Here is a 13,300-nt window from a genome sequence, read left to right as displayed (position 1 = left end):
TCAAAAGAGTCTAGCTGAGCAGCCCACCTCTGTTCAGTGGCTGCCAATTTAGCAGTGGACAAATGGCTGAGAGGGTTGTTATCAGTATACACAATACACTTGCTCCCCAACAGATACTCTCTAAACTTGTCTGTCATGGCCCACTTAAGGGCCAGAAACTCAAGCTTCATGGAGCTGTAATTTGCCATGTTTCGCTCTGTGGGTCTCAAACCTCGACTGGCATAAGCAATCGGTCTTACCTTACCTCCTTGCATCTGAGAGAGGACTGCTCCCAGGCCACCATGACTGGCATCAACCTCCAAGATAAATGGTTGAGTGAAATCTGCATAGGCTAACACTGGTGTTGTTGTTAGCTTAACCTTCAGGGTTTCAAAACTCTTTTTACATTCATCAGTCCAACATGCAGCAAGTCCACAATCTAGTTTCTTGCCAGCCTTGTTGCCACCACACTGACCCACAGCTCTATGCAATGGAGCTCCCAGTTTTGCAAAACCTTCCACAAAACAACGATAATAACTGGCTTTTGCCAGGCTTTGCCAGAAACAACCGAAGTTCTTTGGGAGTTGGCCAATTGGCTACGACTTCAATTTTACTAGGATCTGTAGCAACCCTTCACCAGAAATCACGTCCTAAATAACATACCTCTTTTTGAAAGAAGGAACATTTACTGAGCTTTGCTTTAAGCCCCTGTTCCTGAAGTCGACCCAGCACCACCTTCAAGCACTCCAGATGTTGATCCACACTTGTTGAAAACAACAATGTCATCAAGCTATAACAGAACAGACTGGCACTGTTGATCCCCAAAAAGTCGCTGTGTTAACCGCTGGAATGTGCTAGGCGCATTACAAAGCCCAAAAGGCATTCGGTTGTATTCAAACAGCCCAAAAGGGGTACAGAAGGCAGTTTTTGGACAATCTGCCTCTACAACTGGAACCTGATTATACCCGCTGGCCAGGTCAAGAGTGGAAAACCAGCATGCACCAGACAAGGAAGGCATCCAACGACTCTTCTATTCGTGGAAGAGGAAAATAATCTTTCCAGGTCTTACTATTTAGCTGTCTGTAGTCAACCCACATACGAATACTCCCATCTTTCTTCCTTACCAAAACTATGGGAGATGCATACCAGCTGCTACTCTCTGTAATGATCTTGGAAGCAAGTAACTGGTTGATATGGTCCTTTGCCACCTCATAATCAGAGGGGGGAATGCGCCTATAGCGCTGTTTAACTGGGACATCATCAACCGGACGGATGTCATGAGCTATCACACTGGTACAGTCCAAGTCACCATCGTGAGAGGAGAAAACTGACATGTACTGCTGAAGCAAAGATCTCACCCGACCTTGTTCCTCCACAGCCAATGAGGACAAATCCAAGTCCTCCACCTGCTGTTATACATTAATAGAAGCCGTCTGGCACACCATCGTGGTTGCTTTGGCTGGGACTTCAGTCATTCCTGTGGGGAGACTAACCACATTGACAACATTTAGTGTGCCTACAACAGTGCAAGGGTATAACACCACCTCAGTCGAACCAACAATAATGATTGGCACATAAGCTGTACCCCTGGTTACCTGAACCAAAGCGGGAGAAGCAAGCAAACCAGAAGGCAATCCGGACTCTAAAGGCTCAAACAGAGCAGTAGAGCCCAAGTACTGCTCAGAACATGTAGCAGCCACAATCTTCATAACTCCATCAGGAATCCGACATGACCTTTTACCCCAGACCTTAACCCTTCCAGGACTACTCTGAGGCTCTTGTGAGTAGGCAGACTGACATTGTTGCAGTGCTTGCATGACTGACTGAGGAGCCTTAAAAACACCAGACACAGTAGACCAAGCTACACCATGCAGCCCAAACAGTTCTTGATAACACTTCCTGATCACGTTCATTCCCAAAACACCTGGAACCCTGGCTGGGACTTCACCACAAGGGTCCTGCACAACCAAAATGCCACAGTGGAGAATCAATCTGCCACAGAGTTGTATCACCAACAACATCAAGTTCTAAATAGCCAACATAAGGAATCTTGAGACCGTTGGCAGCTCTAAGCTCCAACCAATGACACGAGTGGAGGCGCTCCGAACCCCAAGACTCCATATGATAACGAAAAAAGCTTTCAGAAACTGTGGACACCATTGAACCAGTATCCACCAGACATGTAACTGTCACTCCACCCATGACTACATCTGCATGAGGACAAGCTAAAATCACTTTAGAAGCACCCGAGCTTCCAATGGTGGCTTGTGAGCCAGTAGCACCCCCACCCAAACTGTGGCTCGGTAGTTTGGTGGGAACTAGTTTTCCGCCACTGGAGCAATAGAAGACAGAGTAGCTGAGTCTGACTGCACGTGGGTCCGACGAAGGACACACAGCAGGTGCACGTTGCTTTACCCTCTCCATAAGACTCATTAATGCGATGGAGAACTCCTGAAGACTCTCTCCCTCTTGTTGTCTTCTGGAAAAGAAGGCCTCTTGAAGAGCGACATATGACTCTGAGCAACTATACAGTTCCTGAAGGATCTCAAAGATTCTGGTGGGGTCCTCTCTCTCTGCACTAGAGCAATACTTTATTTCATTCCTGGCCTCTCCCTCCAAATGATCAAATAAGAAAAACGCTTGGTCAGCCACAGATAGATGTCATGCTCTCATACATGCCCTTGCTTCCTCCATCCACTCACTCAATCCTATACCTGTCCTTCCTCTAAAGATGGGACATTTCCTATCTCTCGACACAAAAAATCAGTCTCTCTGCTTCAAGGAGACAAGGCGTAGAAGGGGCATTAGGCAAAACTGAAGAAGTGGACACAAAAACCTTTGTGTTTATGGGGTTTTTGATGTGTTTGGTTGTAAATCTGTGTTTTTCAGTTTGGGGTTTTATTTTTCAGTCTTTGAAGCATTGTTTTTAGTGATCCTGTTTTTCTGCCAGTGTTTCTGTTTTTTGGTTATTAATTATTTTACCTGTTCAACCTGGCATTTTTGTTTGTTTTCCAGCTTATAATTTCCCTCTGTCACTCTGTCTTGCCGTGTTATACTCACCTGTCAGCTCTTTGCTCACCTGTTCCTTCCTGACAATCATGCCTACCAGTACATTAAAGTTCCTCATTTGCACTTTGTCAAATGCTCACACTAACTCCCCAGTTCAATCATGGGATTTTGTCTCCTACAACTCCTGTCTTCCTTTTCTTAAAAATAATGTTTTTTTTATTTATGCTTGCCTGCTTGTTACTTTGCATCCTTAGGTCTTGCAACAATCAAACAACCATCCAACACCAACAGATGTTGCATAAATTGCTATAACTTAACTCCAAATTTCGACCAGAGTTTGCCATACTATATTTAATATGACTTATGAGATTTAATAAGTTTTTGAGTAGGGGGTTTCTCTTTGCCACTTTCCCATAAATCTTATGAAAACACAGCCAACAGTTGTTGTATGGATAATCTCTCCCATCTCACCTGCTGCAGCTTCTCACTCCTTCAGAGTGGTGACAGCTGTCTTGGTGGCCTCTCTCACTCTTCTCCTTGCATGATCACTCAGTTTGTGAGGACTGCCTGCTCTTGGTAGATTTACACAGGTCTCATATTCCTTTCATTTCTTGATGATGGATTTAACAGAACTCCTGGGGATATTAAGGGCCTTGGAAATATGTTTGTGTCCATCCCCTGATTGAAAAGCACAAGTACTTTCAAAAATCTTTTCTCTGAGTTGAGTTAGAATTGTCACTTTAAAGGGGTGAATGCAATCACTTATTCTACATAATATATTTTTATTGGTATTGCTTTGTAAAAAAAAATTATATCACTTTGACATTGAAGTGTTTTTGGATTTTTTTTTGTTAAAATTGCCAATTTATTTTGACCATGAATTGACCATTAATTTATGATAGCAATAAAAGCACCTAAACTCATGTTATTTATTTATTTATTTAGTTATCACGCTGCTCTTTTCAAGACTGTATTGGAAACTTGGCCAATGCTTCAGTTTTCATGAGCATTTGTTTTCAGAAATTTGCTAATGCAAGACCACCATGACATCTTGACACACACCTACTCTTCGATAATGATTTTGTCTATGTCATCTTTAAACTTCTTCCAGGTTAGTAAGACTGCAAAGGTCACAATCCTGTGTTGTGGGAAGTAGCCTAAAGCTAGGTTCATACTTGATATGTTGAACACTGAGTGAGGGTGCACGTGCCTACAGTGATGCAATTGCACAATCCCCACCCCTGCACCAAGGCCCTTGCGGTGTTGCGTTGCATGGTCATGTACCTCACAGTTTTTGTAAATTGCCACAGACTCTGCGTTCCATTCAAGATGAACAATTTTGTTGCTGGTTTGCCTGTGCCTATGAGGTTCATTCTAAATGTCAATGTAGGAACACAGTACGAAGGAACAAACTTATTAGATGAATAATATTAGGAGAGATTTATTTTAGTGGTTAAGCTTAGGATTCAGGATCTGGAGAGTGCAGGAGCCAACCCAAGTCAGTGGGACGAGGATTCTCACTCACGGTTAACTGTAGTCCGGAGGGACACTGATAGCAGGGCAGGAACTCTAGAAGGGGGTATGAGGGGTTCAGGATCTCAGGTTTCAGGAACTCAGGTGAGAGGCAGGATCACACTAGCAGTGTTGCACCAGCAATGGTCAGGTGGAGATTGCTGCCTTAAGACTGCTCAGCCCTAATTTGGGAGACAAGCTGCAGCTGAGTCTCATCAGCAGCCAATTGCTACAGTACCAGCATTTATTAAATAATGAAATGAATCAAAACTCATGGAAAGAGATTGCTGATGTAGTTGGTAAAGAGGAGTGTTTATGGACCACAGAGGGAAAAAAAATTGGTCCTATGATGGGCGAATAACAACCAATAAAGTGATCCACTGTAATAATTTTTTTGCCAGTAAAAATACCACGAATGAGGCATTATTTTCTATTATGGTAATACAATACAGATAACTATCTTTATATTGTTATTTATGTACTTGACATTTCATTTTAAGCAAATAGACCAAAACTGAGTACTTTCAATTTAAACATCCTCTCAGTATTACAGCCATAAGCACAACAGTTCTTCTTCCTGAAAATGTGTGGGACTGCACGCAGCCATTCGTCCAACAGTTTGTCCTTTTTTTACTACATTTCCACTGGTCTTGGGTAGTGTTGCCTGTGTTTTCGGAGAATACTGCACCAAGGTAAGCGTCAAGTATATATGCATGCACCGCTTGCTGTGAGAATTTGAGTTATTCCTTAAGTTTATTTTGTATGAAGTTTATTGTTCCTTCAATTCGGTTGTTTCTGTGCTTAGTTTTTTATGTTAAGTTGTTGTGTAGTCTGCTCCATTTGCCCTCTGTGTGCCATCACTCTTTCTCCCAATAATTCCCATGTCAGTCAACCTCTTCCTCTCACACCTCTTCCATGTTTGTAATCAGTCACCTGTTTCCTTGTTACCCTCAGCCTTTAAAACCTGTCCATCCCCTAGCTCAGTGTCCTCTCTAACTGCATCCACATATCTCCTCTGAGATATGTGGATGTGGATGATATGGCACTTTGAGTTGCCTTGTGCTGAAACGTGCTATATAAATAAATGTACCTACCTACCTACCTCTTTGGCCTTCCTCTTTGTCTTTTTCTTAGCAGCAGCATCTCTAACACCCTTCGAACAAAATAGCCACTGTCCCTCCACTGCACATGTCCAAACCATCTCAGTTTGGCCTCTCTAACTTTATTTCTTAGTCATTCAACCTGTGCTGTACCTCTGATGTCCTCATTCCTAATCATATCTATCCTTGTCACTCCTAAGGAGAACCTCAACATCTTCAGCTCTGCCACTTCCAGTTCTGTCTCTTGTCTTTTTGTCACTCCCACTGTCTCCAAACCATACAACATAGCTGGTCTCACCACTGTCTTGTAAACCTTTCCTTTGACCTTTGCTGACACCCTTTAGTCACAAATCACTCCTGAAACTTTTCTTGATCCACTCCATACTGCCTTAGCTCTCTTCTTCACCTCTTTACCACACTCCCTGTTTTCCTGAACAGTCGACCCTAAGTACTTGAAGTCCTGCATTTTTGTGACCTCTGCTCCTTGTAGCCTCACTGTTCCACCTGCCTCTTTCTCATTCACACACATGTATTCTGTCTTGCTACGGCTGACTTTCATCCCTTGTCTTTCAATTGCATACCTCCAACTCTCCAAGTTCTCTTCCACTTGTTCCCTATTCTCACCACACATCACAATGTCATCTGCAAACATCATAGTCCACGGGGATTCCTGCATGACCTCATTTGTTAGTCTGTCCATGACCAGACCAAACAAGAAGGGGCTCAGAGCCGATCCTTGATGCAGTCCCACCTCCACGTTGAAGCTATCGGTCACTCTTACAGCGCACCTCACCACTGTCGTGCTGTTCTCGTACATGTCCTGTATCAGTCTAACATACTTCTCTATCACTCCAGATGTCCTCATACAACAACACAGCTCCCCCCTTACCACCCTGTCGTATGCTTTTTCTAAATCCACAAAAACACAAAGAAGTTCTTTCTGATCATCTCTGAACTTCTCCATCAACATCCTAAAAGCAAAGATGGCATCTGTGGTGTTTCTTGGCATAAAACCATACTGCTGTTCACAAATAGTGTCTAAGTCTAGCTTCCACAACTCTCTCCCAGATCTTCATCGTGTGACTCATTAACTTAATCCCTTGTAGTTGCTACAACGCTGTACATTACTCTTGTTCTTAAAGATTGGTTCGAACACACTTAACCTCCATTCCTCAGAGGTTTTCTCACACTCAAAAATACCACTAAATAATTGAGTCAAAAACCTCACTGCCACCTCTCCTAGACACTTCCATACCTCCACTGATATGTCATCAGGTCCAACTGCCTTCCACTTCATCCTCTTCAAAACTTTCCAGACTTCATCCTTACTAACCTTTTCCACTTCCTGGTCCACAATTTCTATGACTTCTACTTTTCTTTCCCTTTTATTCTCTTTATTAAGCAGCTCCTCAAAGTACTCCTTCCATCTTCCCATCACACTCTTCTCACTTGTTAGAACATTACCATTTCTATCTTTAACAAGTCTAACCTGCTGCACACCTTTTCAAGCCTGGCCCCTCTGTCTTGCCAGTCGATACAAGTGCTTCTTTCTCTTCTTAGTGTCCAGCCTCTTGTACAACTCATCATATGCCTTCTATTCTATTCTTTGTCCTACGTTGCATCTCCCTACATTGTCCCATTTCTTCCTGGCTTACCTCTTCTTCTGGATAGCTTCCTGCACTTCACTATTCCACCACTAGATTTCCTTATCATCTTTTCTCTGTCCAGATGACACACTGAGTACCTTCCTAACTTTCTCTCTAATCATTGTTGATTACAGAATGACATCTTTTTAGCAGATGACACTGGTCAGTTTGTGATCCTTGCGCTGCTGGATCTTACAGCTGCTTTTGATACTGTTGACCACAGTATCCTTTTATCGCGGTTAGAACACGGGGTAGGGATTACAGGAGCAGGGTTAGAATGGTTTCGCTTTTACCTTAGTGACAGACGCGTTTGTGTTAATATTGGTAACATTTTTTCCACTTCAGCACTTCTTAAATGCGGAGATCCGCAGGGTTCGACCCTGGGACCACTTTTATTTTCATTATACCTGCTTCCTCTGGGGTCTATTATAAGAAAGCACAGTCTTTCCTTTCATTGTTACGCTTATGATTACCAGATTTATCTGCCCCTGAAATGTTTTAATTGTTCTATAGATCCTCTGTTGAAATGCTTGGATGATATTAAGGCCTGGATGGCATCAATTTTTTCAAGTATTAATGATGATAAAACTGAAGTGATTTTATTCAGCCCTAGCTCTATGTCGGGATCTCTTCCTGTGAATCTTGGCTCTCTTGAGCCGTATCTTAAAAAGTCTGTGTCTAACCTGGGGATGTTTTTAGACTCTGATTTTAAGTTTGATAAGCAGATCAACTCTGTCTTAAAAAAGAGTTTCTTCCAGTTGAGGCAGATAGCTAAACTTAAGCCTGTCTTAACCAGACCTGACCTTGAGACAGTAGTTCATGCCTTCATTACAACCAGACTTGATTATTGTAATGCACTTTATGTTGGGGTTAGTCAGGTTTCCCTTTCACGTCTGCAGCTTGTTCAGAACCCTGCAGCTCGGCTTTTAACAGGAACTCACAGGTTTGAGCACATTTCACCAGTTTTATCCTTGCTTTACTGTCTCCCTGTGTCTTATAGAAAATATTTTAAAATTCTTTTAATGACTTATAAATGCCTACATGGACTGGCATCGTCGTATCTCTCTGACCTGCTTCAGCCTTATGTTCCTTCCTGGGTACTGAGATCATCTGAGCAGATGTTATTGGTTGTCCCAAAAACCAGGATGAAAGTCAGAGGAGATCGGACTTTTTCTGTTGTGGCACCTAAACAACCTCCCCTCTGTCATCAGACAGGCATCTTCACTTCCTCTTTTTAAATCTCTTTTAAAAACACATGTTTTCACTGGCTTTTAATACAGTTTGAATTATGTTTTTATAAAACTTTACTCAATTTGTTTTCTGTTTAGTGTTTATATTTCTGTGTTTTAATTTATGTAGTTTTATTCTCGTTCTATGTTTGACAATTGGCGTAAATTGTGAAGCACTTTGGTCAACTACTGTTGTTTTTAAATGTGCCATATAAATAAAATTGACATTGACATTGTCATTGTTGCTGCAGTAGCCCAGTCATCTGGAAGCTCTTTTTTACCACCCAACTATCAAACCAGCCCGACTATCAAACGGATATGTTCCTGCTCTTCTGAACTATGACTGTAGTTCTCTTTTTGGTATAAAGGAATCTATGGAATCTCTCTATAATCTCTCTATAGTGATTGGGGAAAATACAAACTTTTCCTCCTCCCTTTGTTTGTTCGTGTTGCACCCTCAAAAAGAACTTAAGAACAATCATCAATATTTATTTTGGTGCAACTTTATTACAATAAATCCACAGTTCGAGCGTACAGCATGTGTAGTTCTCTGTCTTCATCACATCTGTATATAAAAAAAATAATCACAGGTCATGAACTTTCTACTCCAATCATGCATTGTGTTGCTCTTAAGGAAATACTGTTTTAACCAAAAATCTATTAAATAAAATAGAGTAACTTCAGCACATATTCAAACATAACCTAAATAAAATAGTTTAAATCAACTACTAAATTAAATGCTTAACCAATAAAATCAATATACCGTGTATTAAACATTATCACGTTCTTAACATATTTTCAGGACTCTACATTTGCCTGACTCACCCGAGTTCTTGTTGCTGTTGCTGAAACAGAGGAAACGTAGCTCTAGGTCCAGAGTCCAGGTAAAATGCAGATTGGCTTAACGTCTATGGATTTATGGTCCCAATCACCGTGCCAGGAAGTTGCAGCGGATTGGTCTCCTCGATATGCGCTGTGGTGATCCTCCCTCACCGCTGTCCTCTGGGGTCCTTGCAGTTGCTGTTTGGGAGCCAGTGCAGTGGTGGGATTACGATTGGTGGGATGCTTCGAGGTCGTGCTAGCCTGTGTCTACGGTGGCCACACAACAGTTTTTTTCTAGACCCAGCTGGAGACTATGCAACTGCACCGCATACCTTTGACCGATCCTGTTGTGTCCAGCTAACGTGAAGATTGTGACAGCATCATCGTCACAATCTTCATGTTCGTTCAATTGCAAATAAGTCTTTTTCACTGACTGAACGTTTTATCAGGCAAAACCTTGATTTCCTGTTTCTCACAAAAACTTGGCAAAGAGAAGGGGAGTTCATTCATCTAAATGAACTCTGTCCTGATGGATGCTAAGTATTTGGGTTGCCCCGCCCCTCGCATCATGGAGGTGTTGTTGTGGTGGTATTCAGAGACAGTTTCACCTGCAAGATGATGAACAGTCAGACCTTTTTCTTGTTCGAGTCTCTGATGGTCAAGGTGGGCTCTAGAGCCTCCATTGTGTGCTGGTTTATCACCCTCCTGGCCATGCTGCTGTTTTTTTATGATACACTTTGAGTATCTTGTCATGTCTTTTGGGCTGTGTAATGCCCCAGCAGTTTTCCAGGCTCTTGTCAATGATGTACTCCATGATTTTTTGAATGTTTTCATTTTTGTCTACCTGGACGATATATTGATATATTCCAGATCAGTTTCTGAGCATCGTCATCATGTCCGCCTGGTTCTGCAATGTCTCCTGGAGAATCGACTTTTCGTGAAGGCGGAGAAATGTGAGTTCCACACTTCATCTGTCAGCTTCCTGGGATACATTTTTGAGGGTGGGCAGGTTCGGTCAGATCCAGATTAAATTAAAGCCGTACTGGATTGGCCCACTCCTGACAGCAGGAGGCAACTGCAACGTTTCCTAGGATTCGCCAATTTTTACCGGCGTTTTATTAGGAATTACAGTCAAGTAGCCACTCCACTTACAGCGCTCACTTCCACAAAAAGAACATTCATTTGGACACCAGAGGCAGATCAGGCTTTCATTGAGCTTAAGAAGAGGTTTTCGCAGGCACCCATTCTTATACAACCCGATCCACAAAGACAGTTTGTTGTGGAGGTTGATGCTTCGGACTTAGGGGTGGGAGCCATCCTTTCTCAAAGATCTGATCAGGATAATAAACTCCATCCATGTGCCTTCTACTCATGTAAACTGTCTTCACAGGAAAGAAACTATGATGTCGGCGACCATGAACTTTTGGCTATTAAATTAGCACTGGAGGAGTGGCGTCACTAGCTGGAGGGCACAGAACTTCCCATTTTGGTCTGGACCGATCATAAGAATTTGCCATACATCTCGTCAGCCAAACGTTTAAACCCTCGCCAGGCTCCTTGGTCGCTGTTCTTCTCCCGCTTCAATCTAAACATCTCTTTTCGTCCCGGATCCAAGAACATTAAACCTGACGCTCTCTCTTGCCAACACTCACCTGATCATACAGACCAAGACACTGTTACCATACTCCCCTCTGGCTGTGTTGTAGGTTTTCTCTCTTGGGGTATTGAAGAGTTAGTCCTTAAAGCACAGCAGAAGGAACCAGATCCGAGTACAGGGCCCTCAAATACAATCTACGTTCCCACAGCTGTCCGATCTCAAGTTTTACACTGGTATCATTCATCCAAATTTCTGCCCATCCAGGCTCCAGCCAGACTACAGCGCTCATCTCCAGACATTTTTGGTGGCCATCACTTCATAAAGACGTCAGAGAATATGTGCAAGCATGTGCTATTTGTGCCAGAAATAAGTCTTCTTACAGACCACCTGCCGGACTCCTTCAGCCCCTAGAGATTCTCAAGCGACCCTGGTCACACATAGCACTGGACTTCGTCACTGGCCTTCCTCCATCTAGAGGTATGACTGTTATACTTACGATTATTGATCGTTTTTCAAAAACATGTCATCTGGCCTTTCTCCGTTTGAAGTTTCTCTAGGTTATCAGCCGTCCCTGTTTCCATCTGATGAAAAGAACATCTTTGTCACGTCCATTCACCATCACATTCGCCGCTGCAAACGTGTCTGGACCAACACTATCCATGCTCTCCAATGCACTGCTAGACAAAATCAAAGATATGCTGACAGGAGATGTGTACCCACTCCTCAGTATTCACCTGGTCAAAGAGTTTGGCTTTCCACGAAAGATGTCCCATTAAAGTCCATGTCTAAGAAACTTTCACCCAGGTTTATCGGTCCTTTTGAAGTACAGTCAGTCATCAGTCCCACAGCGGTCCGTCTCCGTCTGCCTTCTAGTCTTCGTATACATCCCACATTCCATGTCTCTCAGCTCAAACCAGTCCAGACCAGCACCTTATGCCCTTCGGCCGAGCCCCCTCCACCCGCCTGAGACTTTGAGGGGCACCCAGTCTATACAGTCCAACGGATTGTGGACTCTCGTCAGCGGGGTAGGGGCTGGCAGTACCTCGTCGACTGGGAGGGTTATGGTTCTGAGGACCGATCCTGGGTACCCCGCTTTTTCATTTGTGATCCTACCCTCATAAATGATTACTGGACATCTGTACCTTCAACCTCGTCTCGGCCGCCAGGTGGCAGCCATTGAGAGGGGTGTGTGTGTGTGTGTGTGTGTGTGTGTGTGGGAGGGCGGTTGATGTCAGGGTTCTGGAATATTCTGGTGTGTTTTTTGCCTGCTGCTTTCATGTTTTCTCTAGTAGATGGCGTGGGTTCTTCCAGGTGGTTGCTGCAGCAGGTGTTCCTCATCAGGTGCTCATCAGGGAGGTTTAAAGGGAGTCGTCTGCCAGCACTTCAATGTCAGAGTGTTAACATGTGTGGTACGTGTGTTACCTATCTGACCTAGATTTAGTATCTATGCCTTGTTCATGCTGCGTTCTTGGATTTGACCAGTGTTTATGATATATGCCTCATTCATGAGTTCATGCTTTGTTCCAGGTTTACTCCCTTGGACCTTGAGCACTGTGCTGGTTTCCGGATCAAAGTTAGGTTCTTGGAAAGGACTTACCTCTCGCTAAGAGATACCACGCCGGAACACTACCTCCATACCGAACCCTGCCCACCCTCCACCACCACCTGGAGACCTCACCTCTACGGACTCCTACGGACCTACAGGACATTTATTCCAGACCCCATCACCTCTCCTAGGCAAACAACCTCCATTACTCTGTAAGCTGTTGCTCTTCAAGTTCTATCACATCATCTCTAACTATAAATTAATACGGACTCTCTCTCCCTCTCAGTGGACAACCCGATTCCAGAGAAGCCAGTTTGCCTGTTTTTCTACCTGCACTGATTAAATAAACATTTTCTGTTTTATCTACTTGGTCTCCTGGGTGTGTTCGGCATGTGGGCTAAATCTGCAGCCAAAGACATGACAGCTGTCTTTTTAAAGGATTTTAGTTATTTTTTTTATCCTCAATAATAAAGCTGGACAATGTTGCATTAATTAATGATTTTAATATTTATGTTGATAATAGCACTCCTAGTAAAGCCATGGAAATTTTGACTTGCACTGAAACTTTTAATTTTGAGCAACATGTTTCTGGTCCCACCCACAAAAAGGACCATACACTTGACTTGGTTTTCTATCTTGGCCTAAATATTTCCAATCTCTCTGTGGAGGATGTCCTTATGAATGATCATTGCTGTATTTTATTTGATGTACCTTTCCCCCGCAACCTAAGCCCTCTGAAATTAGGTCTCAGGGGCTGTTGCTGAGCCTATTTGGCATAACTGGTCCTCTTTTAAGCCTGTAACACAGGTTGACCTCTTAGCCTTGGCAACCAAGATGAAGTCTTTTTCTTGTTCTTCAAA

The sequence above is a fragment of the Kryptolebias marmoratus genome, linkage group LG1 (genome assembly GCF_001649575.2).
Source record: "Kryptolebias marmoratus isolate JLee-2015 linkage group LG1, ASM164957v2, whole genome shotgun sequence".
Classification (NCBI taxonomy): domain Eukaryota; kingdom Metazoa; phylum Chordata; class Actinopteri; order Cyprinodontiformes; family Rivulidae; genus Kryptolebias; species Kryptolebias marmoratus.
Note: the sequence above shows the minus strand (reverse complement) of the source record.